The sequence below is a fragment of the Microcebus murinus genome, chromosome 10 (assembly GCF_040939455.1).
Source record: "Microcebus murinus isolate Inina chromosome 10, M.murinus_Inina_mat1.0, whole genome shotgun sequence".
NCBI classification, from domain to species: Eukaryota; Metazoa; Chordata; class Mammalia; order Primates; family Cheirogaleidae; genus Microcebus; species Microcebus murinus.
The window spans coordinates 4,779,288-4,795,107 of record NC_134113.1 but is presented as its reverse complement, the minus strand read 5'-3'; positions in this window follow the sequence as shown (position 1 = coordinate 4,795,107).

Below are 15,820 nucleotides of genomic sequence, written 5' to 3'. Positions count from 1 at the left end.
CATTTCCTCCTTACAGTTCTCCACCCCCCAGCGCTTGTTAATGTAGAATTTGCTGCTTGGGAGAGAGAGAACCAACTCTCCGACTTCATAAACATCGGTGAGAGCAAATTTAATAAGCTGGGAATAATACCATTCAGAAGTAACTCCTTCATTTTGCACTATTATTCTTTCTTTTCTGTTGCAAAGCATTTGAAATGCAAGGAGTTATTGTTATAGCAACAAAAGGAAATGACTAACTGGTTGATTACTGATTAGACGGTGCTTGGGGAAAACAGAAGAAAGAGCCTAAAAGGGAGCAGCCTGGGTTTTCAGCTATCTCTGTTTCTTTTCCTCTAGTGTGAATGGCAGAACGCACCTGCATTCTTCCCCACATGGCCATTCTGCATTGTTGCTGTGCTGTCTGTACTTCAACATCGCTACACTGCGGCTGTGGCATTTGTATGAGATTTTCACAGGACATTTGTATGAGATTTTCACAAATGCAAGGAGGGCGGCCTCCCTCCCGGCAGCCCTGAACACCGTGAAATTACTGTGCCAGTCACAAACTGCAGAGCCACGGGGGGTGGGGTGGGGGTGGGGGGTGGTATTTTCTCTTCTTTCCATCCAAAGTTGCTTTTAAAAGCAGAATCCCAGCAAATCGTCCCTGTCTCATGAGAGAGACGGGTCTGACAATGGTAAGAAAGAAGGATGTTTCCGTTCCACAAAAGGAAAAGAGAAACCAGCACCAGGCGCCAGAGGAAGACGATCAAGTGTGTGTGTCGCTGGAACGAGACATCTCGGTGACTTCCTTGTCATGTTCTGAGAGGGATGAAGAGTTAGACGTAGGAATAGGCCCCTTCCCGGTCTACCCAGGGGCTGTGACGCGCATGTGTCTTCGGAGTCAGCAGGAACCGTGGTCCTCTCTGCTCCCCTCCCCCACCTCAAGTACTCTGGGAGCAAGGAAGGAATGAGATAACAATACACAAACGGTGTCGTGTGACTTGAACGGGCCACAGGCAGGGACGGTCACACATTCATTGCACAGGAAAAGGCAGCTGCTTGTGAGACGGAGCAGGGACCCCTTTTGGGGACCTGCTGGGGGTGGGAGGTGCCCGAGCATGAAATTAAGGAAAATCTTGAGCCCTTCAGGGCAGTCCCAGGCACCTGGCCACCTTGAAAAGTGAATGGGAGTAACAGTGGCCCCCAAGCAAGCCGAGTCCCAAGGTGTGCCGGTTCCTATGGAAGTTAAAAGGTGGCCTTTTTGCTTTTTTGAGACAGAGTCTCCCTCTGTTACCCGGGCTACAGTGCCGTGGCATCAGCCCAGCTCACAGCAGCCTTCAACTCCTGGGCTCAAGCGATCCTCCTGCCTCAGCCTCCCAGTAGCTGGGACTACAGGCATGCACCACCATGCCCGGCTACTTTTTTCTATTTTTAGTTCCTGGGTTAATTCCTTTTTTTCTATTTTTAGTAGAGACGGGGGGTCTCGCTCTTGCTCAGGCTGGTCTTGAACTCCTGAGCTCAAGCGATTCTCCCACCAAGGCCTCCCGGAGTGCTAGGATTACAGGCCAAACAGCTGCCGGCCGCATCTTAACATACATTCTTGAGTTGTTTCCCAGAAACCTCCACAAGATGAGAACTGCAGATAAGGGAGAACTGAGGAATTCAACTCTGGACAGCTGGCCTTTTGTCTAAATTTCTTCCTGAGGGGCCTGGCAAGAGGCACACCCATCTTAGCATTCCTTTCCACTAATCCAAGAATCCCTCAATCCAACTATAACCCGTAGGCCCCCACTTCACGATATCCCACCTTTTGGGGCCAAGCCAATGTACCACCTCCATGTGTTTATTTGCAATTTAGCCACTCTGCCTTCCTGAAATGTAATTTCCATGCTTGCCCCCCACCCCCACCCCAACCTCCACCCCTGGCAAGGCCCTAAAGGGGTCCCTGCTCCGTCTCAGGGATTGTCAACCTAAAGGAAAATACTGAGACAAAATTAGCACAAGTAGAGAGTTCATTTGGGCCAAATTTGAAGACGGCAACCTGGTAGACATACATCCAAGTTGCCCTGAATGTGTGCTGAGATTCACAGCAGTCACAAATGGGTTTTGTGAACAAACGTGAACCTAAAAGAACCAATCCTTCAAGATGGATCTCAAGTGGCTAAATGGGTCTGAACTTACAATAGAGCCAAGTAGCCACTATGTCACACAGTACTCTGAGTTCTCTGAAAACCCACATCTGCTTGACATTGGGACTTCAGCGCTGACCTGAACCAACAAATCAGAGCTCAGTCACCCCAGCCAATCAAGGCTCAGCTGTGTCATCCAATCAGAACTCAGTGAGTTTCAATCCTTCATTTGCATAGATGGACCTGACCGGGAACCTGAGCAGGAACTTTGAGCAGTAAAACCCGCTGTTCTTTGGACTGAGGTTTACACTGGAGGCCGCCTCTCTCTGGCTTGGGGACTGTTTGCTGGAACAGGGTCTCCTCCAGCTTCTTTTCCAGAGTACCTTTGTTCACAGTATTTGAAGGAAGACAGAAGCTGTTTCTAAGTTGTTTTATCAAGACTTCACATTAAAATCACATCAGCTATTGATTAGCTATACATTATTATTTGGGTCACAAATTCCAGGACCATGAAGATATAGGTTAGGCAGCTGGTCTGGAAAAAAATGCTTTTAAACAATGCCCCTGGGGCATGGGTGGGGGGATGTGAGGTCAGTTCCCTGCTCCGGGTCTCTCCCAGCCTGGCAAGTTTTGTGTACTCATTTAGCCGAGATCTTCTCCAGAGATCTTCTCCAGGTGAAGATCTGTGCCTGGCCTATGCAGCGACTCCTCATTGTCTTGGGATAAGGGAATGGGGCCCCAGGGATTGTGGAGCTGCCCCTTCCCAGCAAAAGGAGAGAGAGGAGTGGGAGGGGGAGGGACACTTGAGGCAGGATCCTCAGGAAAGGGCTGAAGTGAGGAGACAACCATGAGAGGTGCTGGCCGTGGCCTGACCGCGTGGGCTGGGGTGGTGGCCCTGTGACACATTTTGAAGGAACAGCCATCAAAGCTTGAAGAAGGACCACATGTGGCTTGTCTGAGAAAGAGAGGAGCTGGGATGAGCCCGAGGGCTTGGATGGGAGGTGGTGGGAGAACAAGCAGGGGAGCCCCAGTGGGCCCTGGAGCTAGCGCTGCCAGCTGAGACGCCTGAGACCTCCGCCAGCACCTGTCAGGCGGGCGGGGGGAGGGGGAGCCTGGAGTTCCGGAGGGAGAAAAGAGAAGAACTTGAATCTGAGGACCTCGAGTCCTTTTGAATAACAGGCCCAGAAAGACATTAAAATAAGACAGCAATCATGGCTCACTGTCCCCTGGAGCTATGATGTACACAGCTCTTGAAACCGCTTGCTACTGCCAGGAGTAGCTTTTAGTATGAATTAACCCAATAATGCTGCACTGGACACTATAACCCACACCCTGTAGCCTACCAAGTACAGCCAGTCACTAATCATTGCTATTTCTCTAAACCAATGAGAGCTCCCGACAAACAACTTAGTATCAACCCTCTCCCTTGTCCCGCTTCTTTGCCTTTAAAAAACTGCTTGTCACGAAGGCCACTGGGAGCTCACATGCAGGATCTGAATCTTCCTGGCAACTGCCCTCACTTTGGCTCAAGTACTCTTTTTTATTTTTTTATTTTTGTTATTTTTTGAGACAGAGTCTGGCTCTGTCGCCCAGGCTAGAGTGAGTGCCGTGGCATCAGCCTAGCTCACAGCAGCCTCAAACTCCTGGGCTCAAGTGATTCTCCTGCCTCAGCCTCCCAGGTAGCTGGGACTATAGGCACATGCCACAATGCCCGGCTAATTTTTCTTTTCCTTTTTATTTTTTGGTAGAGACGGGGTCTTGCTCTTGCTCAGGCTGGTCTCCAACTCCTGACCTCAAGCCATCCTCCCGCCTCGGCCTCCCAGAGTGCTAGGATTACAGGTGTGAGCCACCGCGCCTGGCCTCAAGTAAACTCTTTACACCATATTTTGTGCCTCAGCCTCTTCCTTTTAGGTGGACAGGAACTATTAATTGGGGATCATGAAGGTATATGTCGTGTGGAAAGAGGAGTCTGGATGGATGAGGGGGTGTGGGTGAAAAGAGGTGCGGATCTTGGGGGTGGGCGCAGGTGGGAGGAGGCCGAGAAGGTGCAGCCAGAGAGGCGGGCCACAGACACTGGCCTGGCCTAACCCATCTTCACACCCCACCTCACGGAGCTGCTGGCCCCAACCGGAAAGTGGTGATTTGGGGGGCAAACAGTGGCACCTCCCCCGGTTCCTGGGTCTCCAGCCTGAGCCTCCTGATTATGTGGCCTGGCCTGCTTATAGGCCAAACTCTTGGAGGCCTCAGGACAGGGGCAGTGACTGGGCCCCCGGGCAGAAAGGCAGCATTAGGCCCTGTACCACCCAAGGCATGGTCACAGCCCCTCCTCCAGGAAGCCCTCCCTGTCTTCTGGACTGCCCAGCCCCAGTCACTGTCCGGTTCTCAGCCCACCTGGGGCCCCACCTCACTCCCAGGAGGTCAGCGCCTGGCCCAGGGGCGCTTTGGGAGAGTTTGTCGAACAAACTTCCTCTCAAATCCCAGCAAATCTCACCTCCTCCCGCCTCACTTTGCACAACCGTAAAATGGGGAAAGAAATCAGCAAGCAAAGCGCCCGCCCCAGCGTGGGCGCCGGCCAGAGGGACAGGCGACCCAGCGCGGGGCCCCGAGCGCGCCCCGCCCTCCCCGGCCCTGTCCCCGGGTCCCCCAAACCCCGGCGGTCTCCCGTGCGGCCTGAGCCCTAGGGTCACCTCCGGCCAGGTAGGAGGCGGGCGGGGCGGGGCCTGCCCGGGAGCCACGTCCGGGGCGGGGCCGCGTGAGCCGCGGGGTGAGCCGCTGGCCGAGCGGGCCAGGTGCGGCGCCGCGGGGGCTGTGGCCAGGTAAGGCGCGAGTCCGCGTGGGGCGCCCACTGGGGCCTGCGGCGCGGTGGGGACGCCGTGGGCTCTGCGGGTGTCCGCGGCGGCCGGACAGGGCCCGCCGCCCGGGTCGGGGAGGGGGACGCCGAGGCGGGCGCGGAGCCACGTGAGGCGGTGGGGAGACCCCCGGGCGCGCTCGCTCCTCCTCTCCCCTTCCCTCTTCCCCACCCCTCCTCTGGCTTCCCCTCCCTCGCTCCCCTCCGCCTGTGTTCGCTCTGGCCGGGCTGGGCTGGCAGCCCAAACTTTCGCTGTCGCCCTTTCCCGGCTTAACCGGGTCTCGGGTTGGCGGGGTGGGCGCATCGTGCAAGCCCCCGAGCCCCACCCCGCACCTGAGAGGTGGGCGGTCTTTCCTGCTGCCCAGATGAGAAAACTGAGGCCAGAGCAGGTGCTGCACTGACTCGAACTCCGGGCTGGGGGTCTGGCCGGCTCAACACAGGGGGCGTGGACCCCAAGAGTGTATAGGAGGCCAAACACTTGGAGGCCAAACAGCCTCCAAAGTCGCCAGTGAGGGGGAGGCCCTGCCTGGCTTCTTTCACTTTTCCTTTTTTTGTTTTTTTTTTCCCCTTTTGCTGGCAGCCCTCCCTCCCCCAACCAGAGCAGTCAGAGAGGCTCCTCTCACTTTCCTTAAACCCTGGCATGGGGCCCCGCCCTCCCAGGCCCAAATTCCTTGGCGGCCGGTCAGGTCACCAGGTCACCATCGCTGGCCTGGGGGAATTGCCTGGTGCCGTGGGAAGGGCACCGGGCTGCTGGAGGGGGCCCTGCGGCCCATGGGGTGGAGGGTGGAATCCCCCGGAGTGGTGGTTTGGTGGGTAGGGACAGGGCGCGGCAGTCTGGTGGCTGCAGACTGTGGGGTATCATGGCAGAGGCTTGGGGACTGCAGAGGGCGCCCCACTGTGCCTCCTCCTCTTGTCTGTGTGGCACAGTGTTGACATTTGTCCAGGTGGGAACTCAAAACTTAATTTAACACTCAACAGTTTTGGAGGTCAACGTCCTTTGGTTATCCTCTGTGTTGGCAGTTCTTTTTTTTTTTTTTTGAGACAGAGTCTCACTCTGTTGCCCAGGCTAGAGTGAGTGCCGTGGCGTCAGCCTGGCTCACAGCAACCTCAAACTCCTGGGCTCAAGCAATCCTCCTGTCTCAGCCTCTCGAGTAGCTGGAACCATGCCCAGCTAATTTTTTCTATATTTTTAGTTGTACAGCTAATTTCTTTCTCTCTCTATATATATATATTTTTTTTTTTTTTGAGACAGTGTCTCACTTTGCCCAGGCTAGAATGAGTGCCATGGCATCAGCCTAGCTCACAGCAACCTCAAACTCCTGGGTTCAAGTGATCCTCCTGCCTCAGCCTCCCAAGTAGCTGGGACTACAGGCATGCACCACCATGCCCGGCTAGTTTTTTCTATATATATATTAGTTGGCCAATTAATTTCTTTCTATTTATAGTAGAGACGGGGTCTCGCTCTTGCTCAGGCTGGTTTTGAACTCCTGACCTTGAGCAATCCGCCCGCCTCGGCCTCCCAGAGTGCTAGGATTACAGGCATGAGCCACCTCGCCCTCCCAAGACCTAGTTTTTAATTTTTTTTAATTTTTTTTTTTTTTTTTTTGAGACAGAGTCTCACTTTGTTGCCCAGGCTAGAGTGAGTGCCGTGGCATCAGCCTGGCTCACAGCAACTTCAAACTCCTGGGCTCAAGCGATCCTCCTGCCTCAGCCTCCCGAGTAGCTGGGACTACAGGCATGCACCACTATGCCCGGCTAATTTTTTCTATAGATATTAGTTGGCCAATTAATTTCTTTCTATTTATAGTAGAGACGGGTCTCGCTCTTGCTCAGGCTGGTTTCAAACTCCTGATCTTGAGCAATGCGTCCACCTCGGCCTCCCAGAGTGCTAGGATTACAGGCATGAGCCACCGCGCCCGGCCACGCCCTAGTTTTTTAGATGGTCACTTTTCCTCTCGGGGACTCAGCCTCCTCCCCTTTGGAATGCCCAGTTAGCCGTCCCTCCCCACGATGGCCGTGATGGCCGCTGTCCCGAGTGGCCGTCAAGCCCTAAGTGCACACTTGCTTGCCTTGTTCCTGGTTCACACCAGCCTCGTCCTTGTACAGACGACGACGACGGGGACGGGGAGGGTCGGGTCACACGGCCAGAGGCTGGGCAGCCCCGCGTTGGAGCCCCTGTGCTGCTGCTGCAGCGCCCCCGCCGTGCCTGCCGCCCCCCACGCAGCGCCACCTCCCAGCACACTGACGTGTGGCTGCCGGGCGGAGCGCGGGCTGCTGTGAGGTCGGAGAGACATCCAAAGCCCCCCAGCGACTCCCCTTCAAATCCGTGTGAAATTAGCGTGAGGATATGAAAGTGATGTTTTCAGGCAGGGCGCGGTGGCTCACGCCTGTAATCCTAGCACTCTGGGAGGCCGAGGTGGGAGGATTGCTCGAGGTCAGGAGTTCGAAACCAGCCTGAGCAAGAGCGAGACCCCGTCTCTACTATAAATGGAAAGAAATTAATTGACCAACTAATATATATATATAGAAAAAATCAGCCGGGCGTGGTGGCGCATGCCTGTAGTCCCAGCCACTTGGGAGGCTGAGGCAGGAGGATCGCTTGAGCCCAGGAGCCTGAGGTTGCTGTGAGCTAGGCTGATGCCACGGCACTCTAGGCCGGGCAACAGAGTGAGACTGTCTCAAAAAATAAGTGATGTTTTCAGTTTCTTTCCTGATAAATCATTTCACTTTTCCCCCTGCAATCCTTTGGTTAAAACTGATGCTCAAGGAGACGCATCGTGTGAGTGCAGATGCGTCCTGCCTCCCGGGGGGCTCAGGAGGGGGACCGTTCTGGGCCCAGCGCCCAGGGTGGGTCCCCCTTGAAGGTGTGCGTTTGGGGCGCGGCTTCGGGGAGTGCGTTGCTCCTGCCTCAGGTGGAGTCTCCCTGGGACTTCTGGCATCTGGGTCCCCAGAAGGCAGGGGACCTGGCTGACTGACTCTCCCAAGTCACTTCTTTGGGCCCCCACTTTCTTACCTCTCAAATGGGCATCGGACGCCAGCAGGTTGTCGTGAGGTTCAGGGGAATAATGTTGGTGCTCAGCAGAGACTGGGCAGCGTGGGCATTGAGAACTGGGACTAGGGCCTGACCCCTGACCCCTGACCCCTGACCCCTGGCTGTGTGACCTTGCGCAAGCTGCTAGCCATTCTGTGCCAGGGTTTCCTCACTGTAAAACAGGGACAGTTATTACCTATCATAGGGTTGTTGGGAGAATTAGGTGAGTTCACGTACACAAAGTGCCTGAAACAGGGCATGGCACCGGTAGTATACATGTTTGCATTTATTGGTATCAATCCTTCCTCCCGGCCTTGGGAGGAAAACTTAGGGGGGGAGGGGAGGGAGCCAAGGGAAGAATGAACTCCCCTTGGAGCCTGTTTTTCCATGCCAAAGCCCAAGGCCACGCAGTCCTTTCTCCTGCAGGCTGGCCGGGCAGGTCAGAGAGTAGCGAACTGTCAGCTGGCAGCCAGTGGAGTGTGGTGACTGTCCAGAGGAAACTGGTTGGGTGGATCAGGATTCCAGAAACTCCTGGGAGCCGTCTCGCTCCTGACCTGGTCTCGAGGTGAAAACCCACAGAGAAACCCTGAAGGGCTGCAGGGGTGTCAGGGTGGCCGAAGCCCTGGGGCACTCGGGGGGCTTCTGGGAAATGCCTCCTCTCCAGGCCTTGCCCTGAGTGCCTGGAGGCCCCTGCTGGGTGACTCTCACTCGCATCTCTGCCTTACATTTTATTTATTTTTATAGAAGCGGGGGCTCGCTCTTGCTCAGACTGGTCTTGAACTCCTGAGCTCAAACGATCCTTGGACCTCGGCCTCCCAGAGTGCTGGGATTACAGGCGTGAGCCACCACGCCCGGCCCAGACCTTGCATTTTATATAGGCGGGGTTATTTATTCATTTAAGTGTTTTTTAATTTATGGAGAACTTCTGACACTCCCAGGTCCATCTGAAGCGTGTCTGATGGGCCGGTCTCCCAGCATCAGCTGCGGCCACCCTGCAGCCAGCTGGGCCAGCGCTCACCACGACCTCGTCCCCACCCCTGCGTCCCTTCCCCGTTCCCGTACCATTTTATTTTTTATTTATTTATTTTTTTGAGACAGAGTCTCGCTTTGTTGCCCAGGCTAGAGTGAGTGCCGTGGCGTCAGCCTAGCTCACAGCAACCTCAAACTCCTGGGCTCAAGCGATCCTCCTGCCTTAGCCTCCCGAGTAGCTGGGACTACAGGCACGTGCCACCATGCCCTGCTAATTTTTTCTATATATATTAGTTGGCCAATTAATTTCTTTCTATTTATAGTAGAGACAGGGTCTCGCTCTTGCTCAGGCTGGTTTTGAACTCCTGACCTCGAGCAATCCGCCCGCCTCGGCCTCCCAGAGTGCTAGGATTACAGGCGTGAGCCACTGGGCCCGGCCTCCTGTACCATTTTAGAGCAGTTCCTGGACCGCCCCCCCCCTCATCCCCCCGGAGCCCGTCGTCAGAGCGCCCCGTTCTGAGACGAGCGCCCGGGCTGTGCGGGTGCTGCGGCGGGCCCGTCCTCTGTGTACCGGGCGCGTTGGACACGTGCCCCCTCAGATAAAATTTGGTGCTAATCGGCTCGAGGTAAGTAGGTGTTTGTAGCTACAGCATTAAGATAATTGCTGTGAGGGTCTATTTGTGTCATGTGCAAATATATTTTTACAGCAACAAACCGTTTTGCTGTGAATTATAAATAGAACCGTTGGGTGGTTTGGAATCTCTTTTGTATAACTCGCACTTTGCAGGCTCGTGCGTTCGGGGCCGGGGCTCTGGTGAGGGGCCGCAGGCTTCTCCGTGTCCAGGGGCCGCCCTGGCAGGGGCTGGGAGGGGAGGGGCTGGCAGTGAGTCTGGAGCGGGTGGATGGAGGTGTGTGCGGACTCAGGCGGAGGGTAGGGGGAGGGGAAGGGGGAGGCAGGAGGGGACGGGTCCTGAAGCCCACTGGTTTATTTCACTGGTCTTGGCGTGTGTGGAGGTCCTGCATGTGCCAGGCCCCGTACTGGGCAGTAGGATAGAGTTTGAGCAAGTCTAGCATGAGCTCGTCCTGATAAAACTCTCATCTGCACAAGGAGACCCGTGGTGTCATCAGCCAAAGGATCGCAGAAATACGTACAGTCTGTCAAGGGAAAAGAACCCCGACCCTGTAAAATGATTTAAAGAGGTTTATTCTGAGCCAAATTTGTGCGACCATGGCCCAGAGCCTCACCCAAGAAGCCTTGAGCAAGTGGTCTCGCCGTGGTCCGGTTACAGTTTGGTTCTGCACATTTCCGGGAGACGGGAAGGGCATATAAAGTCACACATGAATTCATGGGAGCAGTATATCAGTTTGGCCGGAAAAAGTAGGACATCTGGAAGCAGGAGATTACAGGGTGTAGGTGGGCTTGAAGATTCTTTGATTTGTAATAGGTTAAAGAAATGAGGCTTTGTCTAGAGCAGGGGTCCTCAAACTTTTTAAACAGGGGGCCAGTTCACTGTCCCTCAGACCGTTGGAGAGTGCGCACCTTGGGCCCATGAGGAGTCAGCTGCTAAGCAGGACAGGTGGCAGCAGCAAAAACACCCAGAGCGCCGGATAAATGTGCTCGGCCCTCATCCCGCCTGCCTTAGTTTGAGGAAGTCTGGTCTAGAGGCTTGGAATGTTTTCAGTTAGGATAAGGAAGTCTGTTAATCAGAGACAGGCCACCAGACACACACTGAAACTCAAGAGATCTGTTAAGTAAATCAATGACCTGCAGAAGTAGTTGAACCCTTGTTGTTTTTTTTTTTTTTTGAGACAGAGTCTCGCTTTCTTGCCCAGGCTAGAGTGAGTGCCGTGGCATCAGCCTCGCTCACAGCAACCTCAGACTCCTGGGCTCAAGCAATCCTCCTGCCTCAGCCTCCCCAGTAGCTGGGACTACAGGCATGCGCCACCATGCCCGGCTGATTTTATATTATATATATTAGTTGGCCAATTAATTTCTTTCTATTTTTATGGTAGAGACGGGGTCTCGCTCAGGCTGGTTTTGAACTCCTGACCTTGAGCAATCCGCCCGCCTCGGCCTCCCAGAGTGCTAGGATTACAGGCGCGAGCCACCACGCCCGGCCTGAACCCTTGTTTTGCATGGCCTTGGGCCATTAATGATTTTGTACCTTATTATTACAGAGAATAACTCCAAAAGGGGCCAGGCATAACCAGGCGAGTCTGCCCTCCCTTCTCTTGATAGCCGACAACTTAGCTTTAATGTGTTTTTTTTGGGGGGGGTCCCATTGACCAAGAGGGGCTCCATTCAGTCGCAGTGGTGGGGGGTGGGGTGTAAGATTTTATTTTGGTTCACAAGTCGGCCCTCAGCATCTGTTGATTCAACCAATCATGGATCAAAAATATTTGGGGAAAAAATAGGTGGTTATGTCTGTATTTAATATGTACACACTTTTTTCCTTCTTATTCCCTAAACCATACTTTTTTTTTTTTTTTTTTTTTTTTTTGAGGCAGAGTCTCACTTTGTTGCCCAGGCTAGAGTGAGTGCTGTGGCGTCAGCCTGGCTCACAGCAACCTCAAACGCCTGGGCTCAAGCGATCCTCCTGCCTCAGCCTCCCAAGTAGCTGGGATGACAGGCATGCGCCACCATGCCCAGCTAATTTTTTGTATCTATATTAGTTGGCCAATTAATTTCTTTCTATTTCTAGTAGAGACGGGTCTTGCTCTTGCTCAGACTGGTTTAGAACTCCTGACCTTGAGCAATCCACCTCCCTGGGCCTCCCAGAGTGCTAGGATTACAGTGAGTCGCCGCGCCCGGCCTCCTAAACATACTTTATAACACCTGTTTACATAGCATTTGCACCCTGGAGGTGACGTGGAGTGTGCAGGCGGGTGTGTGTAGGTTATGTGCAGATACTGCGCCTTTTATGTCAGGGACTTGAGCATTCATGGATCTGGTGTGGGGGCTGTGCTAGAACCAACCCCCCAGGACGCCGAGGGGTGGCTGTATACGCTCATACTCGTACCTGGTTGAGAGCCATGAGTGACGGGGACAGGGATCTGAGAGCAGGAGACCTGGCATACCGCAGTGCCAACCCAAAATAAGTGGCCGAGGACACAGGTCTCAGTCAATTGTGTCACCGCTTGAGGGCGCACCTGGGAAAAGCACAGACCACAGGTGCCTCTGGGACTGCTCTTCCGAAGGGGCAGTTGGGGACTCAGTGTGAGGAGAGGCACGCAGACAGAAAAGGAGGGGGTGACACGAGTGGTCACATCCTTGTGAGACTGTAGCCAGCTTCTGGAACCTGTTTTACGGGAGAGGAGGTGGGTGCGGGAAGAAGGGAGCAAGGGGAGCGTGGGTTGCACAGTTGTCCCTGGGTGGGGAGAGTGACTGTCCTGTCCTGTCTCCGACCTGCACCTGGGAAGATAAACTTGCCGTCCACACCACTGGGTTCAGGGGACAGACTGGGCGGCAGACGCAGAGCTGCATTTGCGAGTGCTCGTCTGTGGGAGGGAGGCCAGCCAGGGAGGCCAGCCGGAGTTTCCCTGCTGCTGCATGCCCGAGGCCGCTTCCCTGGCTCCGGGCTCTGGCTGAGTGACAGTGTCAGCAGCCGCTGTCTCCGGGGAAGGGACCCTGCGTGACTCAGCCTCCCCGCTGGACCTTCCCTTTTGCACAAGGAGTTGGAGGTGGCCCCGAGGTTTTCGTTTTTCCTTTATACCAGATTGGGAAGGGAGAATGATAAAAAAAAAAAAAAAAAAAAAATCTGTACTTGGTCTTTGTCCCTGGTTCCTGGCAGAGCTCCTGAAGCCCTTAAGAGCTCCTGAGTGATCAGGTTGAAGACACCTGAGCTTATGCTAACAGGGTGACCCTGAGGGCTGGTGCCGGAGGAACTGACCCCGTGATGAGAGGGTTGGAACTCTCAGCTCCCCCCACCTCTGGGGAGGGAAAGGGACAGGAGGTTGGGTTCACTCACCGAGGCCAGCGACTTAATTGGTCATGCCTACATACTGAAACTCGGGTAAAAACTCTGAAGCGCGGAGGCTAAGAGAGCTTCCAGGTCGGTGAACACATGGAGGTGCTGGGAGGGGCACACCAGAGAGCGGGGAAGCCCTGGGCGTCCGTCCCCCCTCCCCCAGTATTTGCCCTTCGTATCTCTTCTCTTTGGCTGTTCCTGAGTGGAATCCTTTATAATAAACCAATACCTGTAAATAAAGTGCTTTCCTGAGTGCTGTGAGTCATCACAGCAAATTATTGGACATGAGGGGTGGTCATAGAACCCCCACATTTGTAGCCAAGTTGGGCGGAAGCGTGGCCAGCCTGGTCCTGGGGCTGGCACCGACACCTGGAGTGGGAGCCGCCTTGTGGGACTGAGCCCTTGGTCTGTGGTTTCTGACTCCAGGAAGTTAGTGTCAGAATAGGACTGAAACGTTGGATACCCAGTTGTTGTCCGAGAGCCGGTGTTGGGATGACACAGGTGTTGCTGGAAGGAAACGCCACACAGGGGCAGAGAGAACCTACAAGTCTGTGCAAAGGGCCTGGGGCAGGTGGGAGCAGTGTGGGGGTCTGGAGAGCCTCAGGCGGGCAGGCTGGGCTTAAAATCCCAGGCTATGGGGCTTCACCCCCTTGAGCCTGTTTTCCCGTTGGGTGGTAAGGTGGGGATTGGAATGCCTTTGCTTCGCTGGTGCCCGCGAGGGGCTAGGTGCCCGGAGCGGTGTTACAGCAAGCCAGAGTTTTCAGGAAAGGGCAAAATCATGGCTCTCGTGCAGATGTAAATAGGAACATGTGCTAAAGATTTTGTTTAACTCGTGAGAGAAGCGGGCAGAAGATGCTGCTGGGGATTGAATAGAGAATCTGAAGGTCAGTGGGGTTTGTGGGCGGGAATATGGAATGAAAGTGCAAGTGGAGCCAGATCTGGGTGCTTGGGGGACGGGGAGCAAGGGAGAGAGGACCATAGAACTTCCACCCCCAGGGCTGAATCTGCATATCTAGGAGAAATCATTTTGCATTGCTACCAGAGTTGTGAACTGACTCTGGAGGGTTCAGAGTTGATAAGGGGGGGGGCGTTCCCCTCTGAGTGACATGAGCCATCGAGGCGCCCTGTGAGGATAGGTAGGGCATGCTGGGGAAATTGATGGGCCGGATGAGATTTAAATAACAGTTCAACAACTGGTGAGGAGGAGGAGCAGGCGTGGGGGTCCCACTGCCAAACGGGCCTCGTGGGACACAGATACCCCTCAAAGAACAGCCCGGAAGTGTGGGCAGTCAGCTGTGCTGGGTGGGGCGGGGCGGGGTGGCATTTTTCACGCCTGTGACATTCCCACTGCATCCGGAGTCATTCTGGTTCTAGGCTGGAGTGAGGAGACCTCCATTGCAGATTCAGCTCACTGCTGATTTGCTGTGTGTCTTTGGGCAAGCCCTTGCCCTCTCTGGGCCTCCGTTTTTTGTGCTTTACGAAGTCAGTTGACGGCACAGGATGCTCACTGGGGTCATTTCTGTCTGGGATTCTGACGTTCACGGGAAGGAGAAATCTGAGTGCGTAGAAGAGACCCGTGTCGGTCTGGGTTCTCCCGGGAAACAGAAGGGGGTGGGTGGGTGGGTGTGTGTGTGTGTGTGTGTACGCGCGCTCAGAGAGTTGGGAGCTGCTGTCTGCTAGGGGACTGCAGGAGGGAAGGGGGGCTCACGGCTCACCCCAGCAGCCCCCCCGACTGTGCCCCACCAGGCCAGGACTCTGTGTGGCGCTCACCCTGAGCGTGCAGACTTCAAGGCAAATAATCCAGTCTGCGCTTTTTGAGATAGGCGATCGGAGTGAACCGTTCTAAACTTGTGAAGTGAAAAGGGAGTCCACGTTCTGTCTGGATGAGGCAGAGGCTGGAGGGCAGCAAAGCGGCCCGGCTTCAGAGGCACTGGGCTCCGGGCACGTTCCTGCGGTCCCCGGGTGGCCCTGGGGTGTCTGCCTGGAGCTGGGAGGCCCGTCCCCAGGGGGAGAGCAGGAAGAGGGTTGGGGTGGCCCGTCCCCAGGGGCAGAGCAGGAAGAGGGTTGGGGTGGCCCGTCCCCAGGGGCAGAGCAGGAAGAGGGTTGGGGTGGCCCGTCCCCAGGGGCAGAGCAGGAAGAGGCCTGGGGTCTGCTTTGGTGCTCCACCCTGGTGTCTCCGCCCGGCTCTGAAGCCAGCACGCTCCAGAGCCCCTTCCCCTGGGACAGGTGGTACCCTCGGAGGTGCCCCGAGGAGGGGATGTGTCCCGGTGGGACCTGGCGCCCCCAGAACTTCGCTCTCAGCCTGTCCGGCTTGTGCCAGGTTTATGGCCGAAGCGCCATCGCTGGTGAGGCCAGGGTGCCGGCTAGCCCACAAGAGGGCACGCTCAGGGCTCTGGGAGCTCCGGGAGGGTGGGCTGGAGCCTGAGGCTGCAGTGGGTCCGGGGCTGGCAGTGGGGACGGGGCGGCCCTGCCCGGCTGCAGCTTGTCCTTCCTCCCCTCATCAGGCTTTGGGAGGTTCACGCGGAGTGACAGGGTGCCGGGGAGTCCCCCAGGCCTGGGTGTCCCTGAGGGCAGGAGCAACTCTCATCACTCCTGTGTCGGGCGGCCAGGGGTTTTTGGGTGGCCGAGGGACAAGTGACTGACGTCTGGCAAGTTCCCACCTGGCTGGGCTTCCTGCGTGGCTCCTTCCTGACCGCCCGGCCGAGTCCTGAGCTGTGGGTGTGGACGGTCGGCTTTCTCCTCTCCCTTTCACGGCAGGCGGAGTGGCCCCAGGGACTGTGCGTACAGGGTCCCAGCCTGGGTGTCGCCCCCATGCTCCTGCCAGGCCCCAGCGAGCCGCCCCCGAGGCACGGGGCTCCTGCCTAGGGCCAGGCAGCACGTTGGCCTCCCCTGCTGG